This window comes from Peromyscus leucopus, chromosome 14, assembly GCF_004664715.2.
Source record: "Peromyscus leucopus breed LL Stock chromosome 14, UCI_PerLeu_2.1, whole genome shotgun sequence".
NCBI lineage: Eukaryota > Metazoa > Chordata > Mammalia > Rodentia > Cricetidae > Peromyscus > Peromyscus leucopus.
The window spans coordinates 84,091,114-84,117,479 of record NC_051075.1 but is presented as its reverse complement, the minus strand read 5'-3'; the positions used below and the strand labels follow the sequence as shown (position 1 = coordinate 84,117,479).

Genomic DNA, 26,366 nt, shown 5'->3' with positions numbered 1-26,366 from the left:
AGAGAGAGAGAGGGAGAGAGGGAGGGAGAGAGAGGGAGGAGAGAGAGAGAGGAGGAGAGAGGAGGGAGAGAGAGAGGAGGGAGAGAGAGGGAGAGGGAGAGAGAGGGAGAGAGGGAGGAGAGGGAGGGAGGGAGAGAGAGGGAAGGAGGGGAGGGAGAGAAGGGAGAGAGGAGGAGAGAGGAGAGAGAGGGAGGGAGGGAGAGAGGGAGGAGACAGGAGGAGAGGGAGGGAGAAGGAGGAGAGGGAGGGAGGAGGAGAGGAGAGGGAGAGAGAGAGGGAGAGGGAGGAGAGAGAGAGAGGGAGAGGAGGGAGAGAGAGGAGAGAGAGGGAGGGAGGAGAGAGAGGGAGAGACAGAGGGAGAGGGAGGGAGAAGGAGGGAGAGGGAGGGAGGGAGGGAGAGGGAGGGAGGGAGAGAGAGAGGGAGAGAGAGAGAGAGAACATAAACACTGAAAAGAGGAGCTGGAGGGATGGCTTAGCAGTTAGGGGCGCTGGCTGCTGTTGCAGAGGACCTGCTTTTGGTTCCCAGCACCCACACAGCAGCTCCCAACTGTCTGTAACTCCAGTTCTAGGGGGATTCAGTGCCCACTTCTGACCCCACAGGCGCTGGGCACTCACAGGTGGTGCACAGACAGACGTGCAGGCAAAACACCTGAGCACTTACACATAAATTATTTATTAAACAAACCTTAAAAAAGAAAGCCTTTTCAATTATTCATGTGACCAAGGATTAAATATCCAGACTATATAGAGACCTTAAAAAATTAAACACCAAATTTTCTTCTCCAAATTATCCAGTCAATAAGTGGGCAAATGAATTGAATAGATGATTCTCAAAATAAGTACAAACAGCCAATAAATATGTGAAAAAAAATGTTCATGGGATCGGTATCTCCTGGGGAAACACCAGCGAACTGAACACAGCGATGCATTTCCTGCCTATCAGAATGGTTGTTACCACCACAGCAGCAAATGCTGGCAACGATGGGAAGGACACCCTAATCCACAGCTGGAAGGAATGCAAAACCAAAGCCAGAACTTCGTATGATGGAGCTGTACCGTTCATGAGACTGTGTACCAAAGGAATACATGTCAGCATAGGCTAGAGATGCCTGTACGGCGATGCCCATACCCACCGGGTCATGGGCTCAGCTTAGCTGTCCATCAGCAGATGAATGGATGGAGAAAAATGTGGTCCTGGGGCTGGAGAGATTGCTCCACTGGTAAAGTGACCATGATGCAAACATGAGGACTGAGCACAGTTCTCAGCCTGCATACAAGCGTGCTGTGGTGGAGTGTGTCTGTAAATCCAGAGCTAGGGTAGACACAAGCAGATCCCTAATGCCCAATGGCTGGCGAGCTTAGCAGAATCAATGAGCTCCAGGGTGTGTGAGAAACCCTATTTCCAAAAAAAGAGTGGCTGAGGAAGACGCTCAGGGTCGACCTCTGCATGTACTCATACCCTACATGTTTATGAGCATGTGCATGTATAAAAGAAAATACAGTGAGAAGTTATATTCAACCATAAAGAATCGTATCGTTTGCAAGAAAATGGCTAGGACTGGAGATTATCTTGCTAAATGGAAAGCCAGACTCAGAAAGACAAATACCACATTTTTTCTCACACATGGAATCTAGAATTTACACACACACACACACACACACACACACACCACATGGAGGTAGAAGGGGGACCATTCAGGTAGAGGAAGGGAACATGAGAAGGTCATAGGGTCAACACATCAAAGAGCTTGATAGACTTGCCTAAGGATGTTATGTAGGAAAAGGAAATGTTATTCTGAAATCTGTGCTTTGTACGGTGAGTTTACACCATTGAAGAAAAGAACCACAGGTGGGGTGAGCACAGAGATTTGGGGACACTCAAGAGACTGAGAACAGCTCTTTCTGCAGCCCACTCCACTGAAGCTAAGAACGGGGGGGGGGGGCATGGATACAGGCCATACTACACACATCACCTCCAGGTCTCATCCTGGTGCCTAGGGAGCCAGGACAGCCATGCTTGTGTCTGTAACTCAGAGCCTGACCAGAGCCTGGGAGATTCAGGCACGGACAGGCTCTCTCTGCCTTAGGAGGGAAGCAAGTGAGACTCACTGGCTTGGAGACCCGCAGAGCTTGAAAAACAATAAGCCAATTTGCTGAAAAGGTGCCGGGCCAGCACAGGCAGAGATGGGGAGTACTGGTTACTGCCTGCCTCACAGCAGGCCCTCTCAGCACCCGGGGTTCACAGCCATCAGGAGGAGGAAGCGGAGAGAAAGAACTTTATTTCAGAGGCCCAGTCTTCATGCTAGAACGAAGAAAAAGCACTTGAGGTGAGAATTACATTTGTTGCCCCCATCTGGGAGTGTTTATTGAACAGCAGCCGGGTCAGTGCACGGAGACCGAGACACAGGGTCCTAAGTAATGGATTAGTGGAACAGCCTCCCAGTCTCCCCTAGAATAGAATAGTGTACGTTTGTTTGAAGTCCCCCCCCCCCCCCGTCTCTGTCTCTCTCTGTCTCTGTCTCTCTCTGTCTCTCTGTCTCTGTCTCTGTCTCTCTGTCTCTGTCTCTCTCTTTCTGTCTCTGTCTCTGTCTCTCTGTCTCTGTCTCTCTGTCTGTCTCTGTCTCTGTCTGTCTCTGTCTCTCTGTCTCTCTCTCCCTCTCTCTCCCCTCTTTCTTGTCAGTGATATGGAGGTTTTGGTCTTAGATTTAGAGTACTGGGTCATAGCTTACACTCAGGGTCCCGTATGCCTTCCAGTGTGAAAGACAACAAAACAGAGAGGGGGAGGCCCTGAGGGCCCGACCTTCTCTCTTGAGCCTGGGTCCAGAGAACTGAGCTTATTAGTCAGGTGACCAGGACCACATCCCTGGTGCCCAAAGCATGGTGCTGCAGGGGATGAGCAATGGGGGGGTGCTGCAGGGGGATGGGGCTGCGGGGGGGGGGGATGGGCTGCGGGGGACTGGGGCTGCAGGGGGATGACACTGCAGGGGGATGGGCTGCAGGGGGATGCTGCTGCAGGGGGATGGGGCTGCAGGGGGATGGGGCTGCAGGGGGATGGGCTGCAGGGGGATGGGGCTGCAGGGGGATGGGGCTGCAGGGGGATGGGGCTGCAGGGGATGGGGCTGCAGGGGGATGGGGCTGCAGGGGGATGCTGCTGCAGGGGGATGGGGCTGCAGGGGGATGGGCTGCAGGGAGATGGGGCTGCAGGGAGATGCTGCTGCAGGGGGATGGGGCTGCAGGGGGATGGGGCTGCAGGGGGATGGTGCTGCAGGGGATGGGGCTGCAGGGGGATGGGGCTGCAGGGGGATGGGGCTGCAGGGGGTTGATTCCCCTTCCTGGGTAAAGGTATGAGCCAGCTTCCTCCGTTCTTCTGGTATGTACACTCACACGGCTTCCCTGTGTGTGACGGAGGCTGTGCAGTGGAAGGCCCACCTGGGAGTGGGCAGCTGACAGATGACAGGCTGACAGTTCGAGGTGTTAGATTAACTTGAATGTGTTCTGTTCTGGAACATCTAACACCGACAGGGCCTGTAGGAAAATGATATTCTTAAAAAAATGGTTTTATAGTTTCTTTTCATGAAAATGTTGAAGAAAACACACAAACAAGCAGAAGCCACCAGGACCTGTACCAGCCTCCCTGGGAGGGTGAAGAGCACTTGGCTGTAGTGGAAATGTGCTGCTTGTGGTAAGATAAACAAAGCCTCATTCAAGGGGCCGATTCTGTTATCAAAACGCAGCCTGTGGGGACCAGATCATCACGGTAGTCAGGCATTGTTAGCTGTGGTGTGTGACCACTCACCAGATGCTCTGGACAGTGGAGACATTGCCGAGAGTGGAGAGGGCTGCGGGCGCATCCTGCACTAGACGCAGGGAGGAGACTCAGGAGGGTGGGCGAAGGCTGCTGCACTGGACAGTGCTTGTGTGTATGTATGACCAAATCGACCATGTGCAGCTCGTATAGCGGCTAGAAAATAAGCTTTCCAAATGGGGAGCTGGGGTGGCTGCTGCGTCCCTGGCATGGTGGACCACATTGGTGGCATTTATGAAGTGAGCATAGAGTGAAGGCAGAATTATTTTGCTGTAGGATACTCTTTCAGCATCTCTGAGCCACTGGACTCCTAGAGGGTGTGGGGAGTTGGTGGATGTGTTGTTCTGTAGCCCAGGCTATTCTGGAACTTGCCATCTTCATACCTCAGCCTCCCAAGTGCTGGGGTCACAGGTGTGCCTCCTCACACCCAGTGGGTGGACCATTTCAATGTCAAGGAAAGGCCCTACAGGAGCGCCTGAGCTGTGAAGCTACAGCAAGACCACCCGGTGTACTCCTTTGAGGGCTGCACTGTTCTTTTATTTGATCTGACTACCTTGGACCGGAGGGATAATCTGGCCCTGCCCTTCCTGGCACTGTGGCTTGCCCCAACACAGGTTGCACAAAACAACCGGTAGCCAGCTGTTAAATGCAGCACTTGGAACACTGTTCAATGACCCAGAGTCACCTATGTTTTCACTGCTGCTGACGTTCTGTTCCTCTGTCTCAGTTTACCTGTCATGAAAATGGACAGTTAACAGCCTACAGTACTCTTGTTTGAGGGGGAACTGTTTTCTCATAGAGAGGCTGCACTTTCCCCTGAACACAATGAACGGAATGGCCATGGTGTCAGCATCCCTGAGGTCTCCTTGTAATCAACAGTGAGTAACCATATCTTGAAGCGGCTGTGACTTAGGACCTTTCTTAGCATCTTCCTTATGGGTCCTTCTGTCTGCTCTCGGGGTTGTGAGCCAACCTGGATCCATGCTTAGGGAAACAGGTTCATGACATTGCAAATGGACCAGAGAACGTAGAGCCGATCACCATGAGGAATGGGGCTCCTGAAACATCTCCATGGCTGGGGTCATCTCAGGGAAAAGAATGTTGATGACACTTGCTTTTTCTCTCCTCAAGTCAAAGCATGGTGTGTGTGTGTGTGTGTGTGTGTGTGTGTGTGTGTGTGTGTGTGTGTGTGTGTGTGTGTTGTATGCAATATGTGTGCAGGTGTGCTCACTTGGAGATCAGAGGTTGACCAAGTATTTTCCTTTATCACTTTACACCTTGTGTTTTGAGACAAACAAGGTCTCTCCCTTAACTCGGGGCTTGTTTCAGCTAAAATGGTTCATCAGTGAGTCCCCAGGATCCTGTTTCTCAGCACCGGGATTATAAGCATGTGCCACCACACTCTGCTTTTCTGTGGGGTCTGGGGATCTGAACCCAGATCCTCACGCTTACACAGCAGGCACCTTACCCACTGCACACGTCTCCCCTTCGGTTTTTGATGCAGGGTCTCCATCTTAGTTATTTTTCTATTGCTGTGATAAAACACCTTGACGAAAAGCAATTTAGGGAGAAAAAATTTATTTCATCTTACAGTTCGTGGCCCATTATCCAGGGACGTCAGGGAAGGAACTTGATGCGGGAACCTGGAGGCAGGAATTGCAGGAGAGACCACAGAAGAGATCTGCTTACTGGCTTGTTCTTCATAGGTAACTCAACCTGGTCTCCCCAGGGATGGCACCACCCTTAGGAGTGGGGCCCTCTCACCTCAATCACTAACTAAGAAAATGCCCTACACGATGCCTGTCTCCAATCTTATGGAAACATGTTTTCAGCTGAGGTCCCTTCCTATTAGATGACTCTATCTTGTATCAAGTTGACAAAAATCTAGCCAGGACAGGCTCTTACTGAACTCAGACTTCACTAGCTGGCCAGGCTGGCTGGCAAGCAAGCCTCAGGAACCTTCCTATGTCAGCCCCAAGCACTGGGACGGCAGGTGTGTACAGCACCTTTTAAGTGGTGCTAAGGATCCTAACTTAGGTTCCCATGCCTGCCTAGCATCTCCCAACCCCCAAAGCGTGTTTTAATTCCACCAACTCAGCATCATCTTCACATGGCAACAATCAAAAGATTCAATAAAGCTCATGTTTAGAATCTCAATGACTGTGTCCACAGATTGTCATTGTACCCAGTGAAGGTCTGAGTCTCTCTGAGAATTGGCCTCAGGCCACACAGGCACACTTGAGCACTGCTGCTGAGCACTGAGCCATCCCGAGAACCGTGGATAGTTGTGACATGCCAGGGCATGGTCACTAAAAAGGTAACCATCGCTGGCTGCGTTCTACAAAAGCCCTGGGCCATGGCTGACTGGAAAATACTAAGCGGTAGAGAGTTTGAGAAGCAGAATGAATGCAGGCTTTTGCTCAGGGTGCTCAGTGGGAGGAGGGAGTCTTTGGCAAGCTCTCTGCTCTGGGGTCTGAGCTCCCTCACCGCAAAGACTCTCTCCCAGTTCTGTCTTCTGTGTTAGCACCAAGGCCCCATAACCTCCCCAACCCTCTCCTGCTAGATTGTGGCCCACACGGCCCAGGCAGTGTGTGTGCCTTAATTACGTTCCCAGGGGCAGAATTCCACCTGGGAGCCAGTCCTGGGCACCATGGACTGAGTTGTTCTTGAGTTGACTGAGAGTCACCCCAGTTCTGGACACGGGGACCGCTTTCTAACTCCAAGTGCCTTGAGGACCTCTGTGGGGTGCCATGGACATCTGACACCTGCACTGGCTCCAGCTTCCCACAATGTTGCTGACAATTCAGCTTGTTGGGACGATCAGGAGACTCACAGGTTGGAGTTTTAGTGTCTACAGGGGCTTCACTGGTGACCTGAGAATTTGTGTGGTGGTAGTGCTGGGGTGCCACAGGGAAGCTGGTTAATGGGGGCCCAGGACTTGCCATACATCCCTGCACATGCCTTGGCGGCCTCTGTGTATAGGCTTGTGAGACTGAAACCATCTGGAAAGTAGGAGTAGCGAGCACAGGCCCGGGTCTCCAGGGAGGCCACTCGGCCAGCTAACCTGCTTATGTTTTCTTCGGCTGCTCAGATTTAATCCTGGGGGTTTTCTAGAAAAGACGAGCTCTTTGCTGTTACATCTATGTGCACAAGGCAAAGGCTGGGTGCTTCCCAGGTGCTGTACATCCCTTTATAAGAGAGTTCCTGCTTACTCCCCAGGAAAGATGCCTCGGGGACCCTTTCCTGATGCTCGGGGAAGCTGGTCACTTTCTGAGACCCTGAGATCAGTGGAAGGAGCCCTACATGGAAGGAGGGAGCCGTCTTTAGCAGGAGGCAAAGGAATGTGACCTCCTGAGTCACTGAGTCACTGTGGAGATGCCTCAGTGGTAGAGTTGGTCCAGCAGCTTCTAAGAGACCACTGCAGAGGATGGCGATGGCTCAGCTCACCGGCCTGTGTATGTCTGGACCGCGTTGACCCTCTTCATCAGAGGCCTGAGGACACAGGCCACCAGCATGGGAGGACTGTCTCAGGCCCTGCCAGGGTAGAAGACCAAGGCGAGGCGGTGGCATTGATAGGCCGGCGAAGAAGAGTCATGCTCCCAGGAGCTTCCTCTCAGGCGCAGCTTCCCCATGAGAAGGAGCTTAGATTAGAATTTTATTGTGACAGAGAGGAAGCAGAAAGTCAAAATATTTACTTGGAGAAAGCACCAGCGGTTTGCCTAATTACACTGGGTGAAGGGGGTCATTAATAATCCCACCGCAGCAGAGGTCCTGTGAATTGTGAGTGAGCTGCTGTGTACCGCTACAGAGCGAACCGTCCCCCCAACCCCCACCCGCGGCTGGGCAAAGGGGCGTGGCTTTGCTCACCTGCCCCTGCCCACCCCACAGCTCTTTCCCGGAGACACTGGTTTTTCTCTTGCTCACCTGCAAACTTATTGCAAGCTCCGCCGGGAGACTAATCTGTGAGGAGCCTCTTCAGCGAGGTACTGGCTGCCGGCTCACCTATGTTCCGTGACCCACAGTGCTCTGTGCTGGGGACTCTGCATAGCACTGTGCGCCTCTCCCCAGAAGCTTGCTGAGTGTGCGGTGTGTCTGCATTGTGTCCATCTCATGTGCTCCCTGAAAGCGAAACCAGGGTCAGTGATAGGCTGGCATTGCTGGGACTACTGTGGCCAAGACACAAGGTTAATCGGTTTGCATAGTTCATCACATCTCAACATCTGTATTCCCTCTTCACAGATGAGGAAGCGGAGCCTGAAGTGACCTGCCCAGGGTTGCAATGCTGAGCCACCCTCTTCCCGGTGACTTCAAGGAGAACAACAAGGGTACTTATTATACGTATTTGTACACACAAGTTCATGTGTGTACCTATGGGTGGGTGTGCATGTGTGTATATATGTACTTTAATATATCCATGTGTGCACCTGTGGATTTGTATGCATGTGTATAGGGAGCCCCAAGGTAGATGCTGAGTGTCTTCCTCAATTGCTCACTACCTTTTTATTTATTTATTATTTGTTTGTTTGTTATTATATTTACTCATTTTTATTTTATGTGTGAGTGTTTTGCCTACACGTATGTATGTGTACTACTTGCATGCCTGGTGTTCATGGAGGTCAGAAGTGGGTATTGTATCCCCTGGAACTGGAGTTACAGATATGTAGCTAGAGTTTTCCTGCCTTGCCCACAGTCAGGACAAATCTGTCACCCGCCAGTCTCACAGCTGCTCAGACCCAACCAAGTAAACACAGAGACTTATATTGCTTACAAACTGTATGGCCGTGGCAGGCTTCTTGCTAACTGTTCTTATAGCTTAAATTAATCCATTTCCACAAATCTATACCTTGCTACGTGGCTCGTGGCTTACCGGCGTCTTCATATGCTGCTTGTCAGGGTGGCAGCTGGCAGTGACTCCTTCTGCCTTCCTGTTCTTTCTTTTCTCCTCTCTGTTAGTCCTGCCTATACTTCCTGCCTAGCCACGGGCCAATCAGTGTTTTATTTATTGACCAATCAGAGCAACTTGACATACAGACCATCCCACAGCACAGCCAAGTGCAGACCATCTCAGACACCTGCACTCAGGCCCGTGGTCCTAATCATCGTCTATGCGGACCTGCTGGGTAAAGCCACGAGGAACCCGAGAACGGGCTCCCAAAGAGAACATCCCACAGCACAGATGGGTCCTCTGCAAGAGCAATCAGTATTCTCAGCAGCTAAGCTGTCTCTCCAGCTCCTCCACCTTATTTTTTGAGACAGGGTCTCTCACTGATCGAGAGCTCTCTGATTGATGAGGTGGCTGGCCAATGAGCTCCAGGGATCTGCTTGTCTCTCCCTCTCAGGGTTGGGATTACAGGTGTGTGCAGCCATGCCCAGCTTTTCTGATGTGTCAGGGATCAAACTCAGGTCTCCATGCCTCTGTGGCAAGCACCTTACAGACTTAACCTAATTATAGCTCTGTACCAATGGCGGTTAATAATCTCACAGATATCAAAAACAGCTGAGAATAATACATTGCTGTAATAAAGGCTGTACTAAATTTGCTTAGGAAGTATTAAGTCACACAAAGAAGTTAGCTAGAGGAGTGCCCCTGGTTCTCTTATCAGGAAGAGGATCATTCTGCTAGGCAGGAAGGACAGTCTTGGTTAACGGCTGCCTGGTAAAGTACCCTGTCTGTTCCCTGATAACTACCACAGTATTTTCAAATCATAAATCTTCCCATTTGTCCAAGCAACCAAATCTTGACATTTCTGCCCCTATGAAACATTTTTAATGGCTTAAAATTGTAATCTGGGGCTGTGAAATTTTATATGCCGATGGAATTTCTGTTGGGGGCTGGTTCCCTGGTGCAGAGTCAGTCATGCACTAGCATTAAAGAGTTTTTCCTTATTAATCTCTAAATGGTGGAGTGATTTCTAGCCGAGAAGACATGCCATTTCTATACACCACTCCTGCCGTGGTCCTGTGCCCTTAGTTAATGTTTTTGTCAACTTAACAAAAGCTAGAGTCATTTAAGGGGAGGGAACATCCATTGAGAAAATGCTCCCACAGGATTGGCCTATGGGTAGGTCTGGAGGTCATTTTATTGATTAAAATCTGATAGGGGAGGGCATGTCCCACTGTGGGCATTATCACCCCTGAGCTGGTGGTCCTGGATGATGGAAGAAAGCAGACTGAGCAAGTCCTGGTCTGGGAGCAGTAATTGGAGCTCCTTCATGGCTTCTGCTTCAGTTCCTGCTTCCAGGTTCCTGCCTTGAGTTCCTGTTCTGATTTCCTTTGATGTTGGACTAGGATGTGGAAGTGTAAGCAAAACACACCCTTTCCTCCCCAAGTTTTTTTGACCATGGTGTTTTTTCCCCCCACCATAGAAACCCTGACTAATACATCCTGTGAATTCTGAGTGAATATCTGTATACCATTCTAGGGTAAACCTGCTCTTGTACTGGTCAAGCCAGGCAGTGGCCCCCCAGCACAGCAAGGACATTTAGAGTGTGAACTGGAGCTGGAGAGAAGACTAAGTGCTTGAGAGCATTGGCTGCTCTTCCTGAGCACTCACATTGTAGCTCACAACTGCCTGTAACTCCAGTCCTGGGGGATCTGACACCCTTTTCTGACCTTTGTAGGCACCAGGCACGCATGTGGTAAGCATAGATACCTACAGGCAAAACACTCATACACACAAGATAATAAATAAACCTGGAGTGTGAACTGGAGGTATATTTTCTGATATAAAAGAGAAAAAGGATTTGAAGTCTGAAAGTGTGAAGATAATAGTGTTTCTGTCCTGGGTGGTAGTGGCCAGCTCCCTCACCTAAGCCTGGAGATGATGATGTGACTGTTGGAAAGGCTCATGTAAACAGCAGAGGGGCACGCACGGCCATTCCCATCCAAGGAATCATCCTCCTGCGACTTCAGCTCATGCTGAAGGGAGCAATTACCCAGGGGCACCTCCCAAGGCTGCTTCCCTACAAGCACAGATCAGCCTCCTCCTCCTCCTCCTCCTCCTCCTCAGGGTTAGGGTTAGGGTTAGGGTTAGGGTTAGGGTTAGGGTTAGGGTTAGGGTTAGGGTTAGGGTTAGGGTTAGGGTTAGGGTTAGGGTTGGGGTTGGGGTTAGGGTTAGGGTTAGGGTTAGGGTTAGGGTTAGGGTTAGGGGTTAGGGTTAGGGTTAGGGTTAGGGTTAGGGTTAGGGTTAGGGTTAGGGTTAGCATCAAATGACACAAGGTGGAGTCATCCGAAAGGAGAAAACTTCAGTTGAGAAAACTGAAAACCGTACAATCCAGCTGTACGGCGTTTTCATAATTAATGGTTGATGGAGGAGGACCCAGCCCTTTGTTGGTGATGCCATCCCTGGGATGGTGGTCCTGGGGTCTATCAGGAAGCAGGCTGAACAAGCCATGGGGAGCAAATTAGTAAGCAGCTCTCCTCCATGACCTCTGCATCAGCTCCTGCCTCCAGGTGCCTGCTCTGGTTGAGTTCCTGTCCTGGCTTCTTTCAGTGATGGACTAGGGTGTGGAAGTGTAAGCCACATAAGCCTTTTGCTCCCCAAGTTGCTTTGAGTCATGGTGTTTCATCACAGCAATAGTAAACCTAACTGGGACACATTGTAAGCACGATTCTAATGGGCTGCATTGTGTGGAGTACTCTGTGAAACCTGACTCCTTATTTTACATACATGGGCTGTTGCCAGGGTTTAATTTTACAGAAGTTAGAGGCTTAAAGAACATGAATATTTTAAACCCTTGATATCAAAATTTTGTTTTTCTAGAATGTTATTAATTTATAATTCCTCTGGCAGGGCTGTCAGCATCATATAAAAACAGATACACACCCGGGAAGCAGTCTTCAGCCCCTGGCTAATTGGCAGGGAGAAAGTGGGACTTGATTGATGAGGGTTTGGGATTGTTGCTTTTTATTATTTTTTAAGTTACCATGCAAAGGGGGTTCATTACGGAAGTGGATACATGTGTGTCACCATGCTTAGTCCTTAATCTGTCCCTCCGCCACGGTCCTCTCAGCCCCTCCCGCCCCTCCCGCCCCCTTTCCTCTCACACACTCCCCCTTCTGCCTTCATGTCACAGATACTCCTTCCCCCTCCCTCCCTCCCTCCCTCTCTCTCTCTCTCCCTCTCCCTCCCCCTCCCTCCTCTAATTTTAGTCTAGATTCTACTTGAGAGAAAACACGGCATTTGTCTGACTGGTTCATTTCTCCTCACATAGTGATCTCCAATCCCATCCGTATCCCTACAAATGCCATGACTTAGTTTTCTCTGAAGCTGAATATGAGGTCCCCACATGAATATGTGCCACATTCTCCATATCCGTTCATGTGCTGATGGACATCTGGTTTCACTTCCTGGCTCTTATGACTTGTGAAACCATAAACACAGATGTATAGGCGTCTCTGCACTGTGCTGTGCAGACTTAAGAGTTCTTTGGTCTATCTGGGAGTGGCCCAGCTGGGCCATACGGTAGTTCTAGTTTGAGTTAAATATTTTAAGTCTTTTTTTTTTTTTATTCATGGGTATAGGTGTTCTGCCTGCTTGTCTCAAAGCACTACATGCATGCAGTACCTGCTGTGCCCAAAAGAGGGCGGTAGATCCCATTACAGAGGGCTGTGAGTCACCACGTGGGTTCTGGGAGCTGAACTGGGGTCCCCTGCTCTTAACTGCTGAGATGTCTCTCTAACCCCAATTTTTAGGGCTTTTCGTTTGTTTGTTTGGGAAATCACCACACTGACTTCTGCAATGAGTGGCTGCACTGGCTCACACTCCCACCACCTGTGTGTCAGGATTCAGTATTCACATCTTTTCCAGCCGTTGATTCTCTTGATGGCAGCCATTCGGACCCTCGTGAGACAGGCTCTCACAGCAGTTTTAATTTGCGTTTCTCTGTTAGCGAAGGGTGCTGAACACGTTGATCAGCACTCATTGTCCATTTGTTTTCTTACATCGAGAGCTGTATTCAGTTCATCCGTTCAGGTGGTTTTTTGTTTTGTTTTGTTTTTTCTTAAGTTGATTAGTTTGGTTCTTGGTATTTCATTTTTTACTTATTATTTGGAAATTCTATATGTATACACAGTGTATCAATTATATCCATCCCTACCCCCTCCCTTCAACTCCCCAGATGTATCTCCTTTCCATCTTCGTGTCTTCTCTCTTCTTTTTTGAATAACCCACTGAGTCCAACTAGTACTGTCATGTGCTTATGGGTATGGGGTCATCTACTGGGCCGTGGGCATGGAGGGTGCCCGGTCTCCAGGAGCTGGAGTTGTGAGCACCATGTGGAGTTGGGAAACCTGGTTGTGAGCACCATGTGGAGCTGGGGGAACCTGGTTGTGAGCACCATGTGGAGCTGGGGGAACCTGGTTGTGAGCACCATGTGGAGCTGGGGAAACCTGGTTGTGAGCACCATGTGGAGCTGGGGGAACCTGGTTGTGAACACCATGTGGAGCTGGGGGAACCTGGTTGTGAGCACCATGTGGAGTTGGGGGAACCTGGTTGTGAGCACCATGTGGAGTTGGGGGAACCTGGTTGTGAGCACCATGTGGAGCTGGGGAAACCTGGTTGTGAGCACCATGTGGAGCTGGGGGAACCTGGTTGTGAGCACCATGTGGAGTTGGGAAACCTGGTTGTGAGCACCATGTGGAGTTTGGGAAACCTGGTTGTGAGCACCATGTGGAGCTGGGGAAACCTGGTTGTGAGCACCATGTGGAGTTGGGAAACCTGGTTGTGAGCACCATGTGGAGCTGGGGGAACCTGGTTGTGAGCACCATGTGGAGCTGGGGGAACCTGGTTGTGAGCACCATGTGGAGCTGGGGAACCTGGTTGTGAGCACCATGTGGAGCTGGGGGAACCTGGTTGTGAGCACCATGTGGAGCTGGGGGAACCTGGTTATGAGCACCATGTGGAGCTGGGGAACCTGGGTCCTCTGCAGGAGCAGCAAGTGCCTTTAACTTCAGCGCCCTCCCTGCAGCCTTCAACTCTCCTGAAACGCCCTGACTGGGCCCAGTGAGCAGGGCGTCAGACAGGACCTCTCTTACCCCACTTCCTCCTCTGCTTTCCAGTCCGTGGTTATAGGGACCTCAGCTGGTGGTCGCCAAGTGTCTCTAGGGGCTCAGCTGAGCCAGGCTGACAGGAACTGATTTTTCCACATATTTCTTCAGGTTAGGTAGCCTTTGCCTCATCGTGGGGTGGGTTATTACCCAGTTTCTCTGATCCCACAGTACTCATACTGATCCTGTCCATCTCAGTGTTCCAAGCCCCATGAGCCAATCTGAGCCAGACTCTTCCATTGTTTAAAATAATCTTTCCCAATTCCACAAGCTCTGGTGCTGAACATTCCCTGATTATTGTATTTTTTTTTTTTTTTTTTTTTTTTGCATCAGGCCATTGTTAAGGCCTCAACTGCATCTGAGTCATGTTTCCCTTCCTTTGTAGGACCTAAGGGGTTTCTTCTGTCAATTTCTCCTCACTCTGTCCCTCCTTACCTCCCAGATTTTCCCACGGGACCCCAGTTTGGGGACTCTAGGAAGGCCTCTTCAGCACATAACAGAAAAGAACTCCCATAAACTGAAGGGGCTTCAATCCCGGGAACAATCAACCCACTGCAGTGCACAGCAGAGACTCTTGCTGAGGACTGAGCCCTCTGAAGACATTCAGTGTCCCCAAGACAAACACAGGAGACATACAGAGAGTCACACAGGGGACAGAGTCACACAGGGGACAGACAGACAGAGTCACACAGGAGACAGACAGACTGAGAAGTGTACAGGAGAGAGATGAAGTCACAGGAGACAGATTGAGAGTCATAGACTCTCATTCATCTTTCCCAACAATGAGAAAACACCCTCCCAGATTCTTGCTATTGTACTGGACCCCCAATGCAATCTGGTTTACCTGCATCATAACTCTTCGTAGATGAATTTAAAACCAAAGAACAAGGATGAGCAAGAGACTAGCAGAGACATCATGCATTCTTGTTAAATACAACAAACAAATGATGATGTGCATCACACACAGTGAATATATTTTAATTCAAAATGTAACTGTCTGGGCATGTAGCTCACGGTACTGTGCTTGCCTGGCATGTGCAAGACCTTGGATTGAGCTTCCAGTAACACACACACACACACACACACACACACACACACACACACACCACCACCACCACACACACATTCATACATTCACACATCACACTCACATGAACACACATACACATCACTACCACCATATACACACATTCACACACCACACTCACATACATGCACACACACATTCACAGACCTCTCTCTCTCTCTCTCTCTCTCTCTCTCTCTCTCTCTCTCTCCCTCTCCCTCTCCCTCCCTCTCTCTCTCTCTCTTTCTCTCTCTCTCTCTCTCTCTCACACACACACACACTCATACACCACTCTCACATGCACACACACATTCACAGACCTCTCTCTCTCTCTCTCTCTCTCTCACACACACACACACACACACATACTCATACACCACTCTCACATGCACACACACATTCACAGACCTCTCTCTCTCTCCCTCTCTCTCCTCTCTCTCTCTCTCTCTCTCTCTCTCTCTCTCTCTCTCTCTCTCTCTCACACACACACACACACACACACACACTCATACACCACTCTCACATGCACACACACAGTCTCAACACTGCAGAGGAAGGACACATGTAAATAAAACATATCATGCTGCTTTTGTTGAGCACATGATGGGCGTTCTCTGACTTCTGGTCATATAACAGCTAATCATCAGGGAGTAACCCACAACATGGCAATTCTTACAAGGTATGATATGTTCATGTGGCAGAAGCTATAGCACATATTGATGATAGAAATAAATAGGTTTATACAGAATACAAACATCAACTCCAAATCATAGTGTGTTTTATTTAGGATACAAAACCCAGAACTGAAAAATAAGAAGAAAACCACAGAGGACAAATTAGAGCAAGTCTTTGTCCCCACACATGGGACAAATGTACTAAGACCCCAGTGGATGCCTGAGACCAGAGAGGACTGACTCCTGTGTACTGTTTTCCTAATGGACACATTTTGGATGAAGTTTAATTTATACACTAGTCTCCAAGGTTAACAATAATAACCAAGTACAATATGCTGTAACTGAAGTGTGAAAGTGTGAACATGCACCCTCTCCCAAAAACAAAATGGGGGCTGGGGAGCTGCTCAGTAGCTGAAAGCAGGGAGCTCCTCCAGAGAACCCAGGCTTGATTCCCAGCACCCATGTGGCAGCTCACAACCTCCCAGAACTCCAGTTCGAGGGATCCAACATTCTCTTCTGGTCTCTGAGAGCACCAGGCATACATATGGGGCACAGACATGCATGCAGGCCAAACATCCCCACATGTAAAATTTAAAAACAAATAATACAAATTTAAAAACTAATAATGAAGGTGGAATTGTTTACATTTGTGGAGGGATTTTTTGTTGTTGGTATTTTCAGACCAGTTGGCTGTGGGCCCCTGGAACACTAATGGGGGGCCTATTCTAGATCGCTTTTTATAGGACAAGAAAGCTCTAAAAATTCAGTTATCAGGGCTACTGCTCCCTGTATAACCCTGTAGACGGGTGACAGCTGTCATTCAGTTGTTTATTTCCTGTATGTGTACATGTAGGTGGAGTGGCTAGTTTACAGATGGAAATTATATATTTTCAGTCGGCCAACTGGGAAACTGCATCTCAACAAATAGTGAGTGGGCCAGGAGTGTGTAAAGCTGGATATACGTGCAGGAAACAGTGAGTTACAAAGGGAAGTCTTCTGGCCGGGTGGTGGTGGTGGCGGCAGTGGTGGCGGTGGCGGCGGCGGCGGCGGCAGCCTTTAATCCCAGCACCCAGAAGGCAGAGGCAGGTGGATCTTTGTGAGTTTGAGGCCAGCCTGGTCTACAGAGTGAGATCCAGGAAAGGCGCTACACAGAGAAACCCTGTCTCGAAAAACCAAATACAAAACAAAACAAAAAACCAAAAAAGAAACAAACAAAAAAACAAAGGGAAGTCTTCTGAAGCACTCTGTGTGTCTTTAGGTAAGAATTAGCACAAATCCCTTAGACAGAGACTTTTAAATGACTGACTTCTACTGCTACATGAAATATAGGTGCACACTACAAAACTAGTCATTTCAAGAGCAAGACTGACTTAAAGAAGCAAGATGGAATATGCATTCCAGAATTTGATGATTTTGTGTATATAGATTTTTAGAACTTAAGACTTTTAGAAAAAAAAATCTTCCTTTTTACTCTATACCAATTTGGGTAACACATTAAACAAAAGGAACAATAGAAGATGAATGATACAGCAACAAATCCAATATGAATAGTGTTCTGTGTGTGTGTGTGTGTGTGTGTGTGTGTGTGTGTGTGTGTGTACACGTGTGTGTGCACAGTGCTCTCCTCAGCAGAGGCCGGAGGTGGACCTTGCGTGTCCTTCCTCTACCCACCTCCACATCACTTTTGAGACAGTGTCTCTCACTGAATTTGCCTTTTTGACATAACTGGCTAAGCAGGAAGACGCTCTGTGTCTGCCGGTCTCTGTCCCTTAGTGACCGATACGCTGCCCTGCCTGCGATTCTCCGCTGTTCCTGGCAGTGCAAACCCAGGTCCTCTTGTTCGCACAGCGGCACTGTACCCGAGCAGGCACTGTACCCGTGCAGCCACCTTCCCATTTGTCAGTGTGCTCGACGATCCTGAAGGACCAAGAGTTGAGGAATTCCCCGAGGAAGCCAGTTATGACTCAAACACCTGCAGCCAACGTTAAACACATGGCGACTCCTGTCGCTCTTACACCGTCCCCACAACGGAAGGGCAGATCAGGGAGGGGAAGAGGGTCTCCCGCCTGACCCTGAGCTGGATTCCAAACCAACCGTTCTCCATTAGAGGCAGTACTTTCATTATTCAAAGAATCGCAACACTGGAAGAAAAATCTCAGCCATGCCGGTTTCCTCAGTGGCATCTATAATTGGACATTTTAAAGATAAACTGCTCCAGCTACATTTAAACATGAACTTACAGCTTACAAACACATTATGGGATGTGTTGCTGTTGGGTACTCATGTGTGAGGATAAAAGTCTTTTTTTCCCTTTTCCTTTTTTTCCCTGACAAGGTCTCACTGTCTCGCTGGCTGGCTGGCCTGGAACTCCATATGTAGACCTGGCTGGCCTTGAAAGGTAGGCTTGCCTCTTCTTCCCAGGTGCTGGAATCAAAGGCATTCACCATGACAGCCAGCTAGAGAAGCTAAACGCTTTAAAGTGCTTTCTAAATTCTGACATGAGGAGCCAGGCATGGGTGTGCCGCAAGAAGCCAAGGCTGGAGGAGTGTGACCTTGAGACCAGCCTTGCTGCCCTGCCACCTTGAGTAAGTTTTGGGGATCAAATTCAGGTAGTCAGGCTTGTATGGCAAGGGTCTTTGCTGAAACATCTCACTGGCACAAGCCAGGGGTGGATACTTTTTGAAGTGGGGTTTTGTGTTACCTGGGCTGGCCTCAAACCGTGTGTGTGTGTGTGTGTGTGTGTGTGTGTGTGTGTGTGTGTGTGTGTGTGTGTGTGTGTGTGTGTGTACACGCACAGGTGCCTACAGGGTCAGAAGGGAGCATCAATCTCTTGGAGCTGGACCTGCAGGTGATGGAGTGCTGACTAACACGGGTGCTGTGATTAGAAATCCATTCTTCTGCCAGAACAGTAGTACATGCTCTTAACCTCCAAACCAGCTTTCTAGACACAAGTTAAATGTTTTGGGAGAAACCCCCATATGTCTATGTAGCTGAGTAACAATTGTTATTTCTACACTGAGAATCTAAATACTTCACAGAGAAAAGCAAAACTCTTCCCAGAACAATTTCCTGATGCAACATTTTCAGCGGTCACAAGAGGGCGCCGCAACAAAAGATAACAGCACCACACAGATCATCTGCTTCTGAAATGCACACAAACATGCTCACATGTATGTGTCTGTGCACACCAATACCTCCACTCATATGTGCATGATCACACACAGAAACACATGTATGCACATACAGTTCACACACATGCTCACACAATCTTGCTTGCACACACATGGGCACTTGCATACATGTGCACACAATGCATGTGTGTACACATGTACCCACATATATGCTCACAAAGGCACATACACTTGTATTCTCACAATACACACATGCACATGAACATTCGCACACATGCATACAGAAGTAAATTGTCTAGTCTTACTTTAATTATGCTCAGGTTACTGAGGTTAAAATTGAGTTGCCGAGTGAGAGGATGACAGCCCTTATGCTGGCCCCTTGGCAGTTTCCCTGAGCAGTGGGAGGTTTGCATCCAACAGTCACTGCTCAGCATTAGAACCCTACAAGGAATGCCAACGTTGGGGTCATTCTCCACACTTGTGACAAACAGCGATTTGTGTTTTCTTGGTTAATAGAGAAAAGTAAAATCCATTGTTAATATTTTCATCCCTTTTTAGCTAAAATAATCCTGTCACCTGCTGAGCTCTGCTCCGTCCTGAACACACTGACAGGAGACTGACAGTGTCCTCAGAGCTGCTGGAGTCAACCAGTGACTTCAGGGACGGGGGTGGCATTTACCTTCCTGTGCCACAAACCCGATTTCAGCATGGTTGAGGAAGTACTTAGGGGCTGCCGTGATGGCTTGGAATCATGCTCTCCTAAACTTTTCTCGATTCTGATTCTCCAGGGTGCAGTCAGCAGCTTGCGGAACGAGGCTGAGGAGGTGACCGATGTCTCCATCTTCCTGGTCTTTCACCTTTCTGAGTTGTCCAGTATGAGCGGGGCTGTGAAGCTTCTTGGGGCCGTAACACTTGAAACATCTCTTGGCTAGCATCTTACTACCCAAGCTCAAAAGTTTCTGTTTCATTCAAGCTATCACTTCCCTATCATGACTTATTTTTCCTTTTTAAAGTTGAATTAATAAATTTCTCCTGGGTTGAACATTCTTCACTCTACCCATTTCATTCTTGGAGAACAGTGGGAGACAGGGGGATTGACAGTCTCACCCAACTGTTTCACTTACAGGAGCCCAAATGACTCAAAGGCAGCTGCCCCCAGGAAGGGCCCCACCCCAGCATGAGTGATGACTCACAAAAGCCACACAACTGGAGTCCCCTGAGAGATCTGCCGGCAGCCGGACAGTGGAAGCTCCTCTTCAAAGCAGCCATCACTGCTATGTGGGGAGGGCGGGGCTTGCGACTTGTATGTTTCAGGAGCTTCCTGAGTTTTCTGAGTCTTCAATTCTGAGTTTTGTTTATTTGTGGAAACTTAAGGAGCTTCTCTCCTGGGTGGAATGTTTTAATTAAGAGGAAATTGCTATGTAACGTCTCCTTCGTTTGGTTTGTTCCTAGGTATTTTATTAGTAGTTTTTGAGGTTTTGTGAATGTATTGGATGTCTGGATTTCTTTCTTGGTGAGTTTGTTACTGGCTTATAGAAAAGCCACTTTTTTTTGCTTGTTGATTTTGTATTCTGCTACTTTGCTGAGCGTTTTTCAGATCTACAAGTTTTTGATGGAGTCCTCAGGGCATTTTAAGTACAGGATCTCTTCTTCAACAAACGGGGCTAATTTGATGTTTCCCTTTCCTCTTTGTGACCTGTGTTGGTGGTGTAGTAGTGAGGGTAGCTGCCTTTCTTTCCTGTTTGTGTATCTCTTTAACTTTTAAAAAATGTTTGTGTATGGTATGAGTATTTACCTGCATTCATGTATGTGAACCATGTGTGTGCCTGGTGTCTGTGGAGGTCAGAAGACAGACAGTTGTGAGCTACCACACGTGTGCTGGGAACACAACTTGGGTCCTCTGTCGAGCAACCAGTGCTTTTAAACACTGAGCCATCTCTCCAGCCTTTCTATTTGGATCTTTTTTATTATTGAATTACTAAGAATTCAAGCAGTTTCTCGAGGAAGTATGGAGAAAGCTGACACCCTGGCCTGTGTCTGATCTTAAAAGAAATCCTTTCAGGTTTCCCCCACTGAGCCTCTGGCTCTGGGTTTCCTGTGTGCAACCTTTGTTTATGCTGAGGCGAGACTCTTCCAGCCTTAAGTCTCTTTGTGGCTCTTTATCAGGAAATGTTGCTGGATTCTGTCAGAGGCTTTTTCTGTATTTATAGAGATAATTGTGGTATTTTGATGTTATGTACAATAATTTATCACATAAATTGATTGTGTATGTTGAGTCATCCTTGCACTGTTTGTGTTAACTATTTATTAGCATCATTTGTCCTTATGAAATGACCCACGAGAGATAGTTACTGACAACCACACAGATCAAGCCAATTAAAAGTTTTGAGTCCCTTATTAATGGTCAGACCAAGAACTGGTTGGAACTTCTGGCAAGTCTCTTGGTGCCTGGGGTATAGCATTTTAAAAGACAAAATCATAATAACATCAGTGCTCTAGGGGACCTTACATTAGTGACGGGTTGAGAGTTGCCTAGTAACATCTGCTCTCTTTATAAGACTCAGCAGTATCTTCCAGATACTACATGACATGTTTGAACCATGGTCAAGATCATGGACAGTCCCAGGATTGTCCCCAAGGTGATTGTGTCTGTTAGGGAGAAAAGCTGAAAAGTGACCAGGCCAGGGAGGAGGGTTGTGAGCCATGGGTTTTAATCAAACATTTTACAGCACCAAAATTATTTGATTCATGCTCTTATTTACTTAAATTATCTTTAACGTTTTGTAAAGTCTCTTTGATAATTCCTGATTTGTTAGCATAGAAGTAACAAGCCTCTCCCAGTGTTACACAAAGTCCTTCCTGGATGTGAAACTAAGTCTAAACCTCTGGTTTTGGAGGACTACTTTTGTTAGAGACTCTACCCCAGCATGAGCAAACCAAAGGAGAACGGAAGGCGGCTAACGTCGGCATCTCTCTGATGACTCCTCTGTCGTAGACCCGTTTCTCCTTGGATCAGGGTTGTAGTACTCAGGCGGCGGTTCCCGCCACTCCCTTTCCTACCACCACTGGAATGAGGAGAGGGCAGCCACGGGGGATCCCTGAATAACACGCTGGGAAGGTACAAGCCCACCACAAACGAGGTCCTACAGCAGGTGACTGCTGGTCCAGGCAGACCAGGTTCCTGTGGGAACGGAACACACTTCTGAGTGAAGAGTAACTAACTGTAGGACCAGTATTACAAGAGGCGGAAGCAGGCGGTACACAACCAAACACGACGCTTATCTGTGAGACTCTTACTCTGAGTGGATCTGGTCCAGGTGAGATGGTTCATTTCTGGTCCTTGTCGGGAACAGGCTTGGCAGGGGAGTGATGAATCTGGGCAGAGATCCCATCAACCTTGACCGCAGTTGGCTGTCCAGGTTGGCCATTTGCCCCTGTGAGGAGGGTTTCCGCAGTAAGGAGCCTTTAAAGTCAGGTCCCGGCCAAGGGTGAGCCTGTCAGTTTCCTTTGCCAGAATAGCAGATGCAGCTACAGCCAGGTGCTTGGACAGATTGCAGCAGGCCTCTGCCAGGGTCCCAGGGTGAGGTCCCCCCAACTGCACCCTGAGTCCTCACCCACAGGTTTAGGCTGCCCCATCATTTGGATAAGATAATGGACCTGCCTTTCCTTAGTCCATAGGTCAAATGGTTAATAAGACCTTAAATGTATCCTGGAAGCTCCGCTGAGCCTGCTGACCTCAGAGTTCTGGACAAGTCAAACACATGACCCAGACTATTAAGTCCACCTTCTCTAAATTAACTTTGGAAACCTGTGAAAATTGACCTAACATTTTACCCTTGGCCTTTCTTAGGATGAGATTCACCCTCCTTTGAGATCATGTTTGGAAGACTATCCATTTGTTGCCCATTTAAGAGACCCCATCACTGAGGAAAGTACTCATCAGCCTCTTTTACAGCATCCCCAATCTCTCCAACAGGTCCAGCCTGCAGCCCATCCTAGGGTTCGAGTTGCCCATCCAGTTCCCTCCTGGGTACCCTCTCATTCATTCCAACCTGGAACCAAGTAAACATCAAGATGTTTCAGGAAGAAGGACAGACACCTGCCTCGAAAGGACCTCACACTGGGGAGAGACATTCAGAGGCAGCCTGGGTGGGCATCTCTGGGAGATGCAGAGTCTGGTACCCGGAAGAAAGTAACTCAGTCCACCTGGTGGCACACTGATGGGTAGTCTGGTGCGGATGATGCACCAAGAGATGTCTGAGGGCTTCATGGAGGATAATTCTCGAGTCTGTCAATATTCACCATGCAGCTGCATCCGGTTTTACATCCCAGGAGGAGCCTTTTCTTCTTTCTGGGAGTAGATGAGTTGAGGAGGGAGGTGGGCATCAGGAAAAGCGATGGACAAGACAGGCATCTCTGCTGCCTGATGGATGCCGGGTCTGCCCTTCAGTCTCTTTGGGCTTCAGGTGTGTTGGTTGTTCGAATCTCCTCTGGGAACCAGACTGCTTCAAGGAGAGCAATTGTCTTTGTTTCTTAACAACTTTTTTTTTTTTTTTTTCAGTCAATAGGCCTCTGCCTCAGGCAGGAGAGTGTCCTGGAGGCCTGGGTGGCTGGCTTGAGGTATGTCCAGCAGGTTCTCACAGTCACGGAGGGGGACCTCGGGGTCATCATCAGGTGTCGATGTCACAGGGTTGAGATTCTATAGCAGTAAAATTGAGCAACAGACTGATATTGAGTGACGCCATTTGCCCCTGTGAGGAGGGTTTCCGCAGTAAGGAGCCTTTAAAGTCAGGTCCCAGCCAGGGGTGAGCCTGTCAGCTTCCTTTGCTGGAATAGCAGATGCAGCTACAGCTAGGCGCTTGGACAGATTGCAGCAGGCCTCTGCCAGGGCCCCAGGGAGGGGCTGAGTCCAAATGCCTTTTGCAATGTCCAAGTCCCACGGATGAAGAAGTGGACCGGCTTGGGGACATTTGGTAACGCCGGAGCTGGGGCTCTGGTTAGGTAAGTCTGCTTCAGTTCCCAGGAAGCTCTGCTCCCCTGCTTCAGTCCACTTCAAAGGCAGAGGCAGAATAAAGGGGCCGGGCTATCTCCCCACCCCCAGGTACCTGCTCGCTCCCCCCCCCCTTTTGGTTTGAGACAGGGTTTCTCTGTGTAGCTCTGGCTGTCCTTGAATTTGCTCTAGATCCAGCTGGCCTCAAAGGCAGGTATCTGCCCCTTCTGCCTCCCAAGTGCTGGGATTAAAGGCATGCTCTGTCACCAACACCCTGCTTCTTGATTTGGGGAGCAGGGATCTGGAGGGCGTCTTTCCCTGCACCTCTGAGAGTTCTACCTGGAGTGAGCTTTTGTTTGCAGAGCTGAACCTTTTTTATGGAGCAGCTGGATATCCCAATGCCTGGAGCAGCTGGAGCAAAATGTTTGCATCTTCTTAACTGGTGTCAATGTCAGCTGCTGCCATAGATCATCTACACACTGGAGCAGAGCTGATTAGGGCACGACACCCTGAATCCGGTTAAGTCTTTTTATAACGCCTCCCCAGAGAGTCTAGGGGAATTTTTGAACACTTGGGGTGGTCATATCCACGTTAGCTGGCTTGGCTCAGTCTCACTGGACATGGGATCAGTTCATTTGAAGGTAAATATGAGCTGGCTAACAGCACCAGGAGAATGGAGGCAAAAGCATCCTTAAGATCCAGGATTGTGTAGACCTTGTGGTCTGGTAGGAGGAGACTGAGCAAAGTGCACAGATTTAGAATATGGGAAGGTGTTTTTCAAGCTGATTGGCATGGGGTGGGGATGTTAGCTTCTCACAGCCTTTTAACACGAGGAGCAATCTTTAGTCCAGCCTTTTGGTTCGTGGGATATTGCAAGACCATTCGTTATCAGTGTGGCTTACCACAGAGGCTTCCCACAGCTGGAGGGCAAGCTGCCAGGCCAGGGTGATTTGCCTTAGTCTGTACTTTAGGGGACTGTTGTTGTAAATCCTGGAGTAGGGTCTCTGGATCTGGATTTGTTTCTGTTGTGAACTCTGGGAGAGCTAGAGATATTCTTGGGACAGAGGGGCTGCTAAGCTGAGTTGGTAGGCAGATGTAACGGAGATTTTAGTGTCTTGAGGGGTGAAGGTGATGGTGGTACCTAATTTTCTAAGATCTCTGCCCAGATGGGGATGGCAGTCTGGGGGGAGGGAGCTAGCTGTTTGTGGCCCAGGCTGGCTGTTCTTTTAGGTTGAGGTGACGGTCCTTAATGGTGCCTGTGGCTCCCTGAACTGGCATCTTTTTATTAGTGACGGGCCCCATTTTTTTTTCTTGTCTGTTTGTTTTTGAGGATCTCTCCCTTGGACGTGAACAGAGGCGGGCAGTCAGCACGACCTTTGCCTGCCTGCCTGCCATGGCAGCTTGCCTCTGCCCTTCAGCGTGCAGGTCATTTTACACACTTTTCGGGCCACCTCCATGAGCTGCAAAGCCCTCTCTAGTTTTTGGAGTTTGGGGAGGGAGATATGTCTAGAGTTGATAAAGTGACAAAAAACAAATTTAATTGAGTAGTATTTTCTGGAGTCCATGGATTAAAGAGGGTGTAAATTCCAAAAGGTTTTTTTGTTTTGTTTTGTTTTGTTTTGGTAATAACCAAAGAAACACTTCCCCCTCCCCGAAAAACCTCAGTAGACTTAGACAAATTAGTGGGTTTTCAAGCTGCACCCTGAATTCCAGTTATAAAGTACAAGTGGAAAGTGTCCAGGCCTGGGAACCTGCGTATGTACTGTGCTGGGGTCCTGGTCAGGGCCTTTGGATGGAGAGCTGTCCCAAAGTGAGTAGCTTTCCGAGGGATACCAGGAGGGCAGTTATGGCTCGGGGCTTCTCAGAATAAAAGGGGGTGTCTGGGTTATCCAGTTATATGCAGATCTGAAGTAGAAAAAGAAACACATCAGGAAAGGACAACACCCTTACTAAATCTTTGCCGCTTGCCCTAGGAGGAGCGGTGTCTCCAGAGACTGGACTCCTGAGTTAGTACGGGCGTGGCGTGGCGGGGGTGGGGGGTGGGGGTGGGGTGGAGTGGGGGGTGGGGGGTGGAGTGGGGGGTGGGGGTAGGGTGGAGGGGTGGGGGGTAGGGTGGGGGGTGGGTGCTTCCAGCGAAAAGCAAAGGTGTCTTCAAGGGGGCAGGGCAATGGGGGGGGCGGGGGTAAGAGCAGCTCTCAGAGTCTGCCTCAGGCACCTGGGAGCTCAGACCTCAGGTCCCCAGTCCTCCTCCCCTGGGCCCCTCCTCCCTGCTCGCCCAGGCTCCTGGCGTGATTACCGCTGCCTGCCTGGGTTCCCGACCTTGCCACGTGAAGCAGGCCCAGGCTGGAAATCGGAGGAACAAACCCGGACTGTGGAATGGGGTGGGGTGGGGGCAGACAATAAGACGAACAGCTGACAACAACATGCAGAGGGTGCCACCTCCTGGCAAAATCCGAAAACAAAAACAAAAAACAGCAGAATTTCAATTAGTCATCTCCTTTTTACAGGGACTAGACAAAACAGAAACACCAGCAACAAAATCAAGAAATCAAATAAACAACTCCCTGGGCCAAATTTGCCGTCACACATTCTCAACTCCCCGGGCCAAACGCGCCCATCACACCTCTGATCATTTACACAGTCGGCCGGCCAT

At 49.1% G+C, this 26,366-nt stretch overlaps 1 long non-coding RNA gene across 2 annotated transcripts; it reads left to right on the top strand.

The window, feature by feature from the left end:
* The first annotated feature begins 2,223 nt into the window (after positions 1 to 2,223).
* LOC114701025 lies at positions 2,224 to 20,581 on the top strand. 2 transcript variants are annotated; one of them, XR_005092879.1, is made up of 5 exons: positions 2,224 to 2,327; positions 3,565 to 3,682; positions 5,399 to 5,511; positions 8,045 to 8,130; positions 19,512 to 20,581. It is a non-coding gene; the product is annotated as an uncharacterized LOC114701025 (long non-coding RNA). The 2 variants fall into 2 exon arrangements; XR_005092878.1 differs by lacking the exon at positions 2,224 to 2,327 and having other exon boundaries at positions 3,397 to 3,682.
* Positions 20,582 to 26,366: the final 5,785 nt, after the last annotated feature.